Source organism: Macrobrachium rosenbergii, chromosome 56 (genome assembly GCF_040412425.1).
Source record: "Macrobrachium rosenbergii isolate ZJJX-2024 chromosome 56, ASM4041242v1, whole genome shotgun sequence".
In the NCBI taxonomy this organism is placed as follows: domain Eukaryota; kingdom Metazoa; phylum Arthropoda; class Malacostraca; order Decapoda; family Palaemonidae; genus Macrobrachium; species Macrobrachium rosenbergii.
In genome coordinates this window covers 24,233,595-24,246,271 of record NC_089796.1, presented here as the reverse complement: position 1 = coordinate 24,246,271, position 12,677 = coordinate 24,233,595, and positions in this window count along the sequence as shown.

Sequence of the window (12,677 nt, the reverse complement as noted above, 5' to 3'; positions counted from 1 at the left end):
GTGTCAGTAGGCTCATCGTGACACCCTCCCAACGAATATTGCGCCTCCGAGTCGGTGCAGAATCTTGGAGGCCCGGTATATTGGTGCTTGTTGCCGGGGGAGCTTTGGGGGGCTGGTTATAAGGTATTGCATTTTCCCCTTCTTTTATTGTTACGTAATATCAAGTGAGGCGAGACCCGAGCGTTTATGGACGGAAGGGTTTGAGGTTGTGGGTTGTGAGGGGGTGGGGGACGGTAGATAAGGCATCAGGATGGGTAGGGGGGTTGAAGTTTGGATGGAAGTGTATGGCCAGGGCTTGAGGTAGGAGAGGAGGAAGGGGAGGAAGATTCGGTTAGGTTATAAAAGGAGTTTGGTTCTTGTTTCCTGGAGACGGCTGACATTGAAGGTTGTAGGGACGAGTTTTTTTTTTTTTTTTTTTTTTTTTTTTTTTTTTTGTATTGTGGAGTTGATCACTCTCTCAAGGCAGACACCTTTTAAGTCAGATTTAACTTATCTCGGAAATTAAAAAAAAAAAAAAAAACCAACATGCATCCCTCTCTCTCTCTCTCTCTCTCTCTCTGTTTATATCTAGGACAACAAATTGTAGTTTTTTAACCTCTTAATAAAAAGGGGCTGGATGTGGAATATACAGGATGATGCGAATTCTGTTTTCTTAGTCACTTGAGCTCGGCAGTATTGGTCTTGTCCTTTAAAGCGCCTTTGCGGAATCTTTTCGTTTTATATTAAGTTTTGAACATATCTTTGAAAACATTAGTGCTCTTCACCTGTATTCCCACATCCAATTGAGGGGCATATTTGCGCCTAAATGAAAATCAAGTATATTTTTCATATACCATCATTTTCAAGTCAACCCACTTCTCGTCACTAACCTTGTGGATTGGCCTCTCATACAAAGTTCTTAGGAATTTGTATTTGAGATTCTAACTGAATATATATATATATATATAGTATATATATATATATATATATATATATATATATATATATATATATATATATATATATATATGCATGCACATGCACGTGTACTTCGGCAGTATATGGATCTGTCAGTGACAGTTCTCTCATTTTCCTCTGTAAGCCTACACTCTTGAAGGAATGCCTTATAATAATGTTTTATATACGTACACACGTCTACACAAATACATACATATACATTATATCTGTATGGATAGATAGATAGATATATTGTATGGATTCTTTTGAATTTGGCCAATATATCAGTGATAGTTGTGTCATAATTTCTTGAACTACCCATTTTGAAGTTTTATATTATATATATATATATATATATATATATATATATATATATATATATATATATATATATATATATATATATATATATATATATATATATATATATATATATGTGTGTGTGTGTGTGTGTGTTACACATGTATATGTATCTATGTATATTTGTTTTCTGGCGTTTTGAACACTCCGCTCCTATTTGCGGAGTAAGACCACTCCTTATCTCGTTTGGAGTAACATTTGAGGGTCTTCGTTCCTCCCTGATATAGTTCTCTCTCTCTCTCTCTCTCTCTCTCTCTCTCTCTCTCTCTCTCTCTCTCTCTCTCTCTCTCTCTCTCTCTCTCTTTCCTTTTTCTAATTCTCGAGCGATGAAGCAATTGTAGTGGTGCATCTCCCAGTTATTCTTGCTATTGTTTGAGTAATCAGATAGAGGTTTTTGTCATTTGCATGGGTTTTGTTTGACGTGGAAACGGGTCATTGTGTGATCGTCAATTTTTTCTTATGGTTAGATTGTCCCTTTGTATTCGTATATATGGTGTGTTTTTATTCATTCTTTTTTTATACAGAATTCATTTTTAATATTCGCTTTGATATTGATTGTTTTTTTGTTTCATTCGTTGTCACATATTGTTTCTTTGAAGTTGGCATCCTTTTAGCAGAGTGAAGCGATGGTTTATATCTAAATCAGGATAACCTTTAAGTAGGTTTCTCCCTCCCGTTCGCTTGGCAGGCACTGATTATTGTTCTGATGAACGTCGAAATGACTACGTGTTTAGAAGTGCCATTTCCTTTATAGCTTTTAGTGCGATATATCAGTTGCGTCGTAGACTGTTAATATGGCGTGACTTATAACTTGCATCATGACTTAGTGTGACCTTTAATTTGTATCATCATGACCTGGCTTGTCATTAGTGTAACTCATGGCCTTGCATGATTTGTACGTGGGATAACGCTAACCTGTTATGATCTTGATGTGGCTTCTTGACCTGTCATGGTAACAATACGACATCATTACGTGGTATGACATTCATCGGCTCATGAACGGGTTATTGAATAGCCATCGTGACCCGGTGTAATCTGACTGAGAAGGAACTTTAGCTTGACATTATCACCTCGCCAGTTCTGGAAGTGACATCGTAACCTACCATTTTATTGTGGCAAATATGCAGCCTCGGTGACCTGTCTCTAGGGTGTCATCGTGACCTAGAGTGACCTCGGCACCGACACACCATCGTTAATCTCTTCATCGGCCGCTGGATGGGAAGCGACGTGGGTGATTGGCACGCGTGCCGTCCCCAAGGGCCACTGGATTTGGCTCTTTCAGTCCCATGACTTGAGTGGACTTACGCTAAGCTCTCGCTCGGGTTTGATGAAAGCTCATATCTGTTTGTCATTTCATCCTACTCCTTCTTCCTCTTCCTGCAGTGGTGACCTCTGACGTTGTGACGCCTGTGTGTTAATGTCAGCCTGGTGTCATCCGGAGTTGGTATTGTGGGCTCTCTCTCTCTCTCTCTCTCTCTCTCTCTCTCTCTCTCTCTCTCTCTCATGGCACAGTAGTAGGGCGCTCGGCTCACAAACTGAATAACCAGCGTTCATTCCCCGAACGGGAAATGGTCGCGTTCTGTAAAACCCTTTTGCTTCCGTTGCCCCGAGCAGTGAGTTACATACGTAGTTGTTACTCGACTGTTGCAGTTCGCAACTAGAGAAATGGGAAACACCAGACGTGAGTATTCATTGCTACGTCAAAATGTATAGCATCAACTTGGAATGGCGTATTCGAGGTCATCCTACTACACCAGGGTGAACCCATTAATAGGATGCTTAGAAGATCCTCTCTCTCTCTCTCTCTCTCTCTCTCTCTCTCTCTCTCTCTCTCTCTCTCTTCTGCCCCTAACTGCTCTTACTTTTTTAGCTCTTTACTTTGCCTCCATTCCCTCTTCCTTTCTTCATTCGTCCTCTCTCTATTCACTGTCTTAAGTACTGAATGTCTGAAAGTGCCCCGGAGCTTTATAGCCAAATTTTCATAATTCGACCTCCCCGCCCCCTCTCTCTCTCTCTCTCTCTCTCTCTCTCTCTCTCTCTCTCACACACACACACACACACACACACACACACACACACACACACACACACACATAGGATAATCTTGCTACCTCTTCTTTTACTTCCTGAGTTGGTGTAATCCCTCGGACAGTTTTTCAGTGTGGCTTTTCGTTTTTGGACTTACAAAGCAAGCATTTATTTATTTACTTGTTTCTTGTACTGTATATGCATGATACTTGAATTTTGAGTGTGTTTGGTCAGGGAATAAGTGTAGGGATATTAATTTTGCCATTATTCGACCGGTTTTGCTAGACATTTTATATGTGCAATAGTATGTGTGCGTATTTTCTGCTATAACTATTCATATGGAATTCAGTATCCTCTTTTTATTTATCTGTATGCATGTGCGAATGTGTACATACATATAATATTAAAATATTATTAAAGTATCAGTAGTTAGCTGATAGTTTTTAACATTTTTGTTAATCTCCTGTTACTGGGTTTTGTCCTCTAGTTTTTCTGTTGTCTTAATGACAGCTGTAATGATCGTTTCCTGCTTTGGTAATAAAATATACATGCAACCTGTCTCTCTCTCTCTCTCTCACACACACACACACACATACACAAATGGATTATCTGGCAACCTCTTTTCCCGTACTTCCTGAGTGGGTTTAATCCCTGCCACAGTTTTTCTTTGCTCTGCGTCCCTGGATTCGCAAAGAAAACACTTTTTTTGTTTTTTCTTCGGACCCATGGTACTTGCGTTTGGATTGTGGTTGGTCACGGGATTAAGCATAGGGATGTTTATTTTATCTTTGTTTTATCCGATTTCCTTGAAGTTTTTCTGTGTGTGGATGCCTATGTGATTGTGTGTATTTCAGTGCAAGTGTGTTCACACACACATGTATACGTATACATAAATTTTATATGTAATTCCTTGTGTAGTTGCTTTTATTTATGTTGTTCAGTTTTCCCACATTTTATATAATTTTCCTTTTGGCTTTAAAGGAGATTTACAAGTATTGCGATCTTTATCCACACTGGGAGTTCATTTGTCGCTGTTTATTTTCTTAATTTTTTAAGCATTATTTTATGAATTTCTTTTATATAATTATCGTAGTCTTTCAATTTTTCTTCTTTTCTTAATCGTAAATAAAAAAAAAATTAAATCCGAAGGCATTAGAAATACCCCAGTATCTCGCTTTTTAGGCCTGGATCCGTCGTTAGAATAGTTTGGAACCCTCACAGAAATTCTGTATGCTGTTTTTTCTTCCCCGATGTGTGTTACCACTAATTTTGTAAGGCAAACAAAAATGGCGCATGTCAGTTCTTACAACCGAAGGGTTTTCCTGTAATATTACAAAGTGGCTTTTTGATAGTGAAGTTTTAGGCACTTGGGCACAAGAACATATTTGTGACCTTGACCATTAGGACACACTCATATTGGATTTCAGGAAGCGACGAGGTCAGTCAATACGTCAGACTCTCAAAATGGAAAAGAGAAACGAACACAGAATCCAGTGAGAAACCGGAGTTGGATAGTATGATGGAGGCGGGTTGGGACGACTTGGGCTTATTTTCTGAAATAACCATTGTGCCTCCGTTGACCTAGCAGTGAGTTGGGCACTTGGTGGTTAGTCGATTTTGGGGGATCGCAGCGAGGATGGAGAAGTTCACAGCGCTAATAATCGCTGCCCTCATGAACCTCCTTCTGGAAAGTATAAGTAGAGTTAAGTGGTGATTATAATGACAGTAACGACAACAGTAATAGATTTCATTATTTTCTCTTCGCACGGTGAACTGATTTCTCGAACCAGTTGAGGCGCAGCAGACCTAAATTGATTGGTTATTTTCAGCCGCCTGGCGTCGCAACCACCAAGGTCATGGCCGCTGTCGCAGCAGCAATTGAAAGACTACATAAGTCGCGTCCCGGCGCACCGAGAATGCCTGAGCTTCGTTTTCATTCTCGTCCTTTTCTGTGCCTTTTCGAAAAGCAGTTCTTGAGTGACCGGAAGGCTTTACCTGGAATGCGTATGAATTAGATTGGGTAATGTTGTCGTATCTCATTTGCTATTTGGTTGTTATTTCCGTGTCTTTTTTTTTTTTTTTTTTCCGCAATCACATTTTAGGCTTATTTACGAAACTTAACTCTTTAAACAATAGTGCGGTTGATGATAACGAAACGAAATGCATCCATAATGCCGAAAATCCTTAACAAAGACATTAACTTGACATGGAACAGCCACAGAAGCGGCCGCGATCCTCTGTCTGACGGGGTGAAGAAACTCTCAAGAATTCTTCATTTTTTTCCTGTCGTCGCCTACAGTCATCCCCACACACCTGCCCACCCCCCACACCCTCATCTCCTGACACCCACAACCACCCTCAATGTCATTTTCCCGCCACAACACGGTCCGCGCCATCCTCAGTACATAATCTTCCGCCAGCCTCCCCATCTCCCGCCCTCCAGCCCTGTCTTATTCACGCAGGTGTTGGATCCATAAACAGTGGATTGAGGACAGAAGCAGCAGCTGTAGTAGCCGCTAGCGCAGCGCTGAAGAAGCAAAGGCGGTAGCGTTAACACCAGGAGCATCGTTCTTCCTATCTTTGTGTCCTATCTTTTACTATCCTCTGTCCACCAGTCCTCTCCGTATTCGCAGTAGTGTTTTATATTTAAAAAATGGAATTTAGTCAAGGAAGGCGGGGAAAAGTTTGGAGAAATAACAGGAAGACGAACAGCAGGAACAGGTGAGGAAACATACAGCAGAGGACGCAATAGCAGCAGCTACAGGAGAAACAGCAACAGCAGCGTAAGCAACAGTAGCAGCAGCTTAAGAAAAAGAAGCCTAGGCAGCAACGGTATAGAAAGAAAAATCCGTAGCAGCAGCAGCAGCAGCAGCAGCAGCAGCAGCAGAAAAGGAAGACACTATAGTAGCAGCATAAAAAGGAGCCGTGGCAGCAGAGTAGCAGTAGCAACAACAGCAGAAAATCCATAGCAGCGGCAGCAGAAGGAGGAGGAGGAGCAGTAGCAGCGACTGAAGAAGAAGTCGCCGCCGTCTGTGGCGTCGCCTTGGTCGTGCCCCGCGGGAAACCACCATGACCGCAGAAGCCCATCCGGGCGTTCCTTTAATCTCAGGGGCTTCCTGATTGGAAGACAGACGGATCCTGCAGGACCACAAGGAAAAGAAGAAGAGGAAGAAGAAGAAGACTAGTTAGGCTTAAACTTCTCCACTTTCCTAATACTTCGAAACTGCTTTTATTTTGGGGGTTGGTGGATGGGATTGTGTGGGCGGGGGGGGGGTAGGCTAAGTCACCGAAGGTCAGAGTGGGCCATTCCTCTTGTACCATGGTTTTGCCACTTTTTTGGATGACACATCTTGTTATTTTTAACAGATTTTGCACCATGTTCCTTGTTTTGTTAATTAAGGAAGGCTAGGAGTAATCTTTAACCTAATCACAATAATGATAGTCCTGTTTGTAACTTAGACACACGCACACACATACTGTATATGTGTGTCTGTATTAACGGCAATTCCTTGGCAATTAGCTAATGGTCAGTCAGTTACTTATTGTTTAAGGAAAACTGCCATAAAGCCTATTTAAAGAAATTATTCGTTAGGATTGTTACCTTTTCCTTTGCAAATGCAGGTATTAATCGAATCACGCATACTAACGTACATGATAGTTATAATCAAGGAATAATTGATCAGGGTTTCATTGATCAGATTTTTGTTCTTGAAGGAGCAGTTTGATGTTATTGCGTATGTGAAAATCACCGAAAATGCCGTTTTCTAAATCAGATCGAATAACGTTTACGCTAATTGCAGCGAACCTCTTACAGAAGTAATATCGAATACATGGTATTTATGTGTGAGTATATGTGTGTGTATGTGTATGCGTTTGTGCATTCACACACACTCACTCACACACACACACACACACACACACACACATATATATATATATATATATATATATATATATATATATATATATATATATATATATATCATGTGTATGTGTGTATACATACATGCATGCTTACATAATCGCTTGGAAATTGTCTGCATCGAAATTTATTTTTAAAATAAATTATTATGTAATGTTGCTTCACTGACAATAAACAATTATCATTCCATTCAAATTACATTAGTTGGAGTTCTGATCTGATTATCAGCACCTAAGTATTTATAATTACAGCTAATAATTGAAAGATCATTTTTATTTAATTTCATAATAGTTGTTTATTTAAATGTGCATGACTCGCTAAAGAGTATTAGCTCGAAAATGACAAGAGACTAATTGTCAAAATGTAGCTCGCATTGTACACAATCTTCCCAAAGGTTTGTATATAGTGATTACATTCGAGTTTGTAAGAGAGAAATGCAGTATGGTTCATTTTGAGGATGAATAAAGTTCCCCAGCTTAGTGCATAATGACGTTGAGAGATCAGTGAACATCTCTTCTCGTGAGAAGTTACAGCACTGCGACGAAATGATGATCTACAAATGTTAGACTACTAGGTTATAAGCTAAAGACAACAGTTCAAGGGCTGATGTTCTTACGGATACAGGAGTAGAACAAATTATTACAAAGATGACAGAGAGTGGTGGACCAGCTTTTAATATTTTCATTTTTCACGAAGCGAGGTGTGGCGTGCCAGAGAAGGCTTTAGAGGAAACCAGCTATGGAAGTAGGACGAGAATAACCAAAGAAAATCTCTAAACTGCGTAGAATTTCTCTCTCATTGACGGGAATCTGCTGTTTAAAACAAGAAAGATTTGCCTAACTTCCAGTCAAACCCAGGTGACAGTGAGTTCATTATGGTTTACCAAGATTGCATAGCTAAGTTGTCAAACGTACTTCACAGGTGACATTTCACCTCGTAGACATATTTGTTGTTTAGCTTATTACATAGCATCAGTGGCAGGAAACCTGCTTCAGGTCCAAGTTTTTGTTGTACTTAGCTAAACATTTTGTCACCAAAATACCTAATAAATCGATAATAAATGGATGAAAACGCTTCATGAGTTGCTTTTGAAGTGAGTAAACTGGTTTTTCCGTATCCTCAAGTCTTTTGTAAAAAAATAACTGACAAGAAGTAATTTTGTAAACATGATGATTAAACTAATTGTTATTCTTTAATGGCAAGGCTTCAAGTTTAATGTCTCTCATTATTTTCCAGGCATGAAGCTAATGTCCTATATATAAAATCCATGGCAATGGGCTATTGAGGCACTAAGCCGATTACCTAGCCTTTTACTAATTGCGTAGGAAATAAGATTATTGTCTTATTTTGATATATATATATGTTTATAATATATGTATACATACACACGTACATAATGTATGTATATATATGTGTATATATATGTATGTTTGTGTGTGTGTGTTTGTGTGTGTGTAAGATATGTATGTTTGTGTGTGTGTGTTTGTGTGTGTGTAAGCAACCAAAAAACAATGGCCTTCCATTTTCGGTGACCCTCGAAATTGCCCAGCGTTTGTTAAGGGGAAAATCCGATTGTTCACTTTGTAAATTAAAAAAGATCTCCTGTTATCTCATTCATTGTCTGTTTATGGGACACTTGCGTGGTTTGAGAGAGATAGAGAGACTTTGTTTAGCCGTTGGAGATCTTATTTTGCTGAGACAGAGTGAGAATTTCTGGCTGCTGGAGATATATTTGTGTAAAACAAGTGGTTTTCCATCCAATGATGATTTTTTCTCTTAAGAGAAACTTTATGGCCTTAAAGAAATATTTTTTCTTTTGTGTGTGTGTGTGTGTGTGTGTGTGAGAGAGAGAGAGAGAGAGAGAGAGAGAGAGAGAGAGAGAGAGAGAGATGGTCTACGCAGTAAAAGTGTTATTGAATACCTTGTTTAATCATTGGAAAATTTAGATGCACAGAGCTCAGTTATTTGTCTTTTTAAGGTTTCTGTTACTGCAATGTCTTCATAATAGTGAAGTGTGTAATACTTTGTTTTATTCTCCTTTTCCTATTTTGTTCTTTTCCTTGTATTAAATTTTCTCATATTTTCTCGTTCTCAGTTTTTTCCTTCCCGTTTCGTAACCCTATCATCCAATTATTTTCTTTATTTTTTATTTTTCTTGCTTTATTTCTAACGTGTATGATTTTATTCATTTGTAATTAATTTGATTTAGTTTGTCATATTTTCATTTTCACCATCATGGTATCGTTTATCATTTTTATTAAGTGCTCCTTCCCGTTGGGGGGCTGGGGAGAGGGGAATGCCTTTAGTGCACCTCACTCGGTGTACTGTAGGCATTACTTGAGGTTCTCTGCGGCGTCCCTTCGGCCCATAGCTGCAAACCCTTTCATTCCTTCTGCTGTACCTCCGTTCATATTGTGTTTCATCCATCTTACTTCCACCCTCTCCTAACAGTTGTTTCATAATGCAACTGCGAGGCTTTCCTCCTGTTACACCTTTAAAACCTTCTTACTCTCAATTTCCCTTTCAACGCTGAATGACTTCATAGGTCCCAGCTTTTGGATTTTGGCATAAATTTTATATTTCAATTCCAGTGTTCAGCACTTGACGCAGCTTGTAACTATTGTCGAGTTTTTTCTGTGATGCCACCCGTATTATGGAAACCAGTTTATTGACCTAGATTTTATATTCCACTCCATTTCATCAGCTACTCTTTATTTATGGTAAGTTTTTGTAATTCTTGTGTATTTCTTTTTAGTCATCTTCCTTCCTTCGCCTGGCCCCTTCACATCCTGTAGCCACAGTGATGGCTGAGGGCTGGGTCTGGATTCCAGCGTAATCAGGATGGAGAAGTTAGTGACCTTTTCCAAGTTGAGCTGAAAAGACCTTTCGGAATTGGGAAGAATCATCCTGTCTATTTCTTGTTCTTTGGTGCATGCCTCCCTTCTCTCTCTCTCTCTCTCTCTCTCTCTCTCTCTCTCTCTCTCTCTCTCTCTCTCTCTCTCTCTCGAAGGGTGAGGTTGTTATCTCGTGTCCTTCTTTCCCTGGTTTGTGAATCTCCACGATTGACTGACGACCAGGTACATAATTCATTGCCTAAGTCCTTATTGTCACGGTTTATTTTAACGGAGAGGGCCTAAGTATTCCTGCCCGTTCGTGAATCGAACCTGTGATTCTTCATTGGTTAGGCAAACATACCAAGCACCGGACTACGAGCGTATATATATATATATATATATATATATATATATATATATATATATATATATATATATATATATATATATATATATATATATATATATTATGCACACACACTACTCGTGTTAGGCTTCCAGTAAGACGGGATGATTTAGATTCCAGATTCTTTAATTTACTGAGTAATTTAAAGAATCTAGAATCTAAATCATCCTGTCTTATTGAACCTAACACGAGCAGTATGAATATATGTATACACTGAAGCTTTGTGGTTGTTCTGTATAATGATATAATATATATATATATATATATATATATATATATATATATATATATATATATATATATATATATATATATATATATATATATATATATAGTAAAGTGTATAAATGTACTGTAAGTATGTATTTATATGTCAAAATGTCGACTTTGTCAAAAAGTTATGTGCCATTATTCCACTGAACTGTTATTTTTATGTTATTTTTGATGTTACAGGTCTTGCGTAGTATTTCCTCTCCCAAAAAATGATTTTATGATGTAAAAATGCCCCTCCATCTCAATAAATTTTTTTACCTGTACAGTAGACTTGACTGTATATATGTCGTTTCACAGCACACGTTTTTCCGAGTTCAGACTTGCTTGTGTTTTAACCTTCTCTTCATTTGTCTGTTTTTACTTTCAGTTCACAGTCGTAGTCTTAAGGGTTATAGTACAAAAGGTTATTATAGCAGTTATAGTAGCAACGATAAAATCAAAAGTGCAAGTAGTAATGCTCATCATGAATTGTATTGTTCATTATAATTATTATTAATATTATTATTAGTAGTAGTACTAGTAGTAGTAGTAGTAGTACTAGTAGTAGTAAGTTAAGTATATCGTAGTTTAACCAGACCACTGAGCTGATTAACAGCTCTCCCAGGCTGACCCGAAGGATTAGATTTATTTTACGTGGCTAAGAACCAATTGGTTACCTAGCAACAGGACCTGCAGCTTATTGTGGAATCCGAACCACATTATAAAGAGAAATGAATTTCTATAACCAGAAATAAATTTCTCTAAATCTTCATTAGCCGGTCGGAGAATCGAACAGTAGTAGCAGTAGTAGTAGTAGTAGTAGTTTATTTATAAATAAAGTCTCATAATCACATGAGTCACTGAAATGGTGAAGAAATCCACTCTGGTGCAAGTTTAAATATAAATTTAAAAATATAAATACATCGAGAGCTTTTGGTAGCCTGCTCGAGTCTCCTGATCTGTCTGAGATTGATAGGGAGAATGGAGCAGGGTCTCGAAAGCTCTATCAGTAGCAGTAAAGCATCCTCCGCCACTGCTTGGTTCTCAGGCCACTTTTCATAATCTAATCAATTCAAAGAATGGTTGTAGTAGTTTTAGTCGTAATAGACCACCATATGCAGTATGTCATCCCATGAATAGTATATTCCTTGGTAGTACTAGTTTTAGTCGTAATAGACCCCCATATGCAGTATGTCATCCCATGAATGGTATATTCCTTCACACACTTCCGTGATCACCAATGCTTGCTTTTAATTCATGCTTATGATGTTGCAGGAAGCAGTTGCATTATTTGTAACATCGATGTTTTATCTAATGACCAACGTTGTCATGTCTGACAAGTTCCCTGATTTTGATCTTGTTACGCCCTCGGGGTACATTTTGAACTCTCTCTCTCTCTCTCTCTCTCTCTCTCCCCCCATGGTTGTGAAATCGTCATATTGTTAAGATTTGAGCTCTCTCTCTCTCTCTCTCTCTCTCTCTCTCTCTCTCTCTCTCTCTCTCTCTCCCAGGTTTGTGAAATCGTCATATTGTTAAGATTTAATCTCTCTCTCTCTCTCTCTCTCTCTCTCTCTCTCTCTCTCTCTCATCCCCAGGGTTGTGAAATCGTCATATTGTTCTCTCTCTCCTCTCTCTCTCTCTCTCTCTCTCTCTCTCTCTCTCTCTCTCTCTCTCTCCCTCTCCCCAGGGTTGTGAAATCGTCATATTGTTAAGATTTAATCTCTCTCTCTCTCTCTCTCTCTCTCTCTCTCTCTCTCTCTCTCTCTCTCTCTCTCTCTCTCTCTCTCTCATATCGGAGGTCATCGAATCATTCATGCGTGATTGATTAATCAGTGTCAAGATTAAAGATAATGGAACGATTATTGATCCCAATTATGCCGTGTTTTGGGCACCATGCGACTAGATCCCTTTTTAAACCCTTCGCTTCTCCAACCACCTG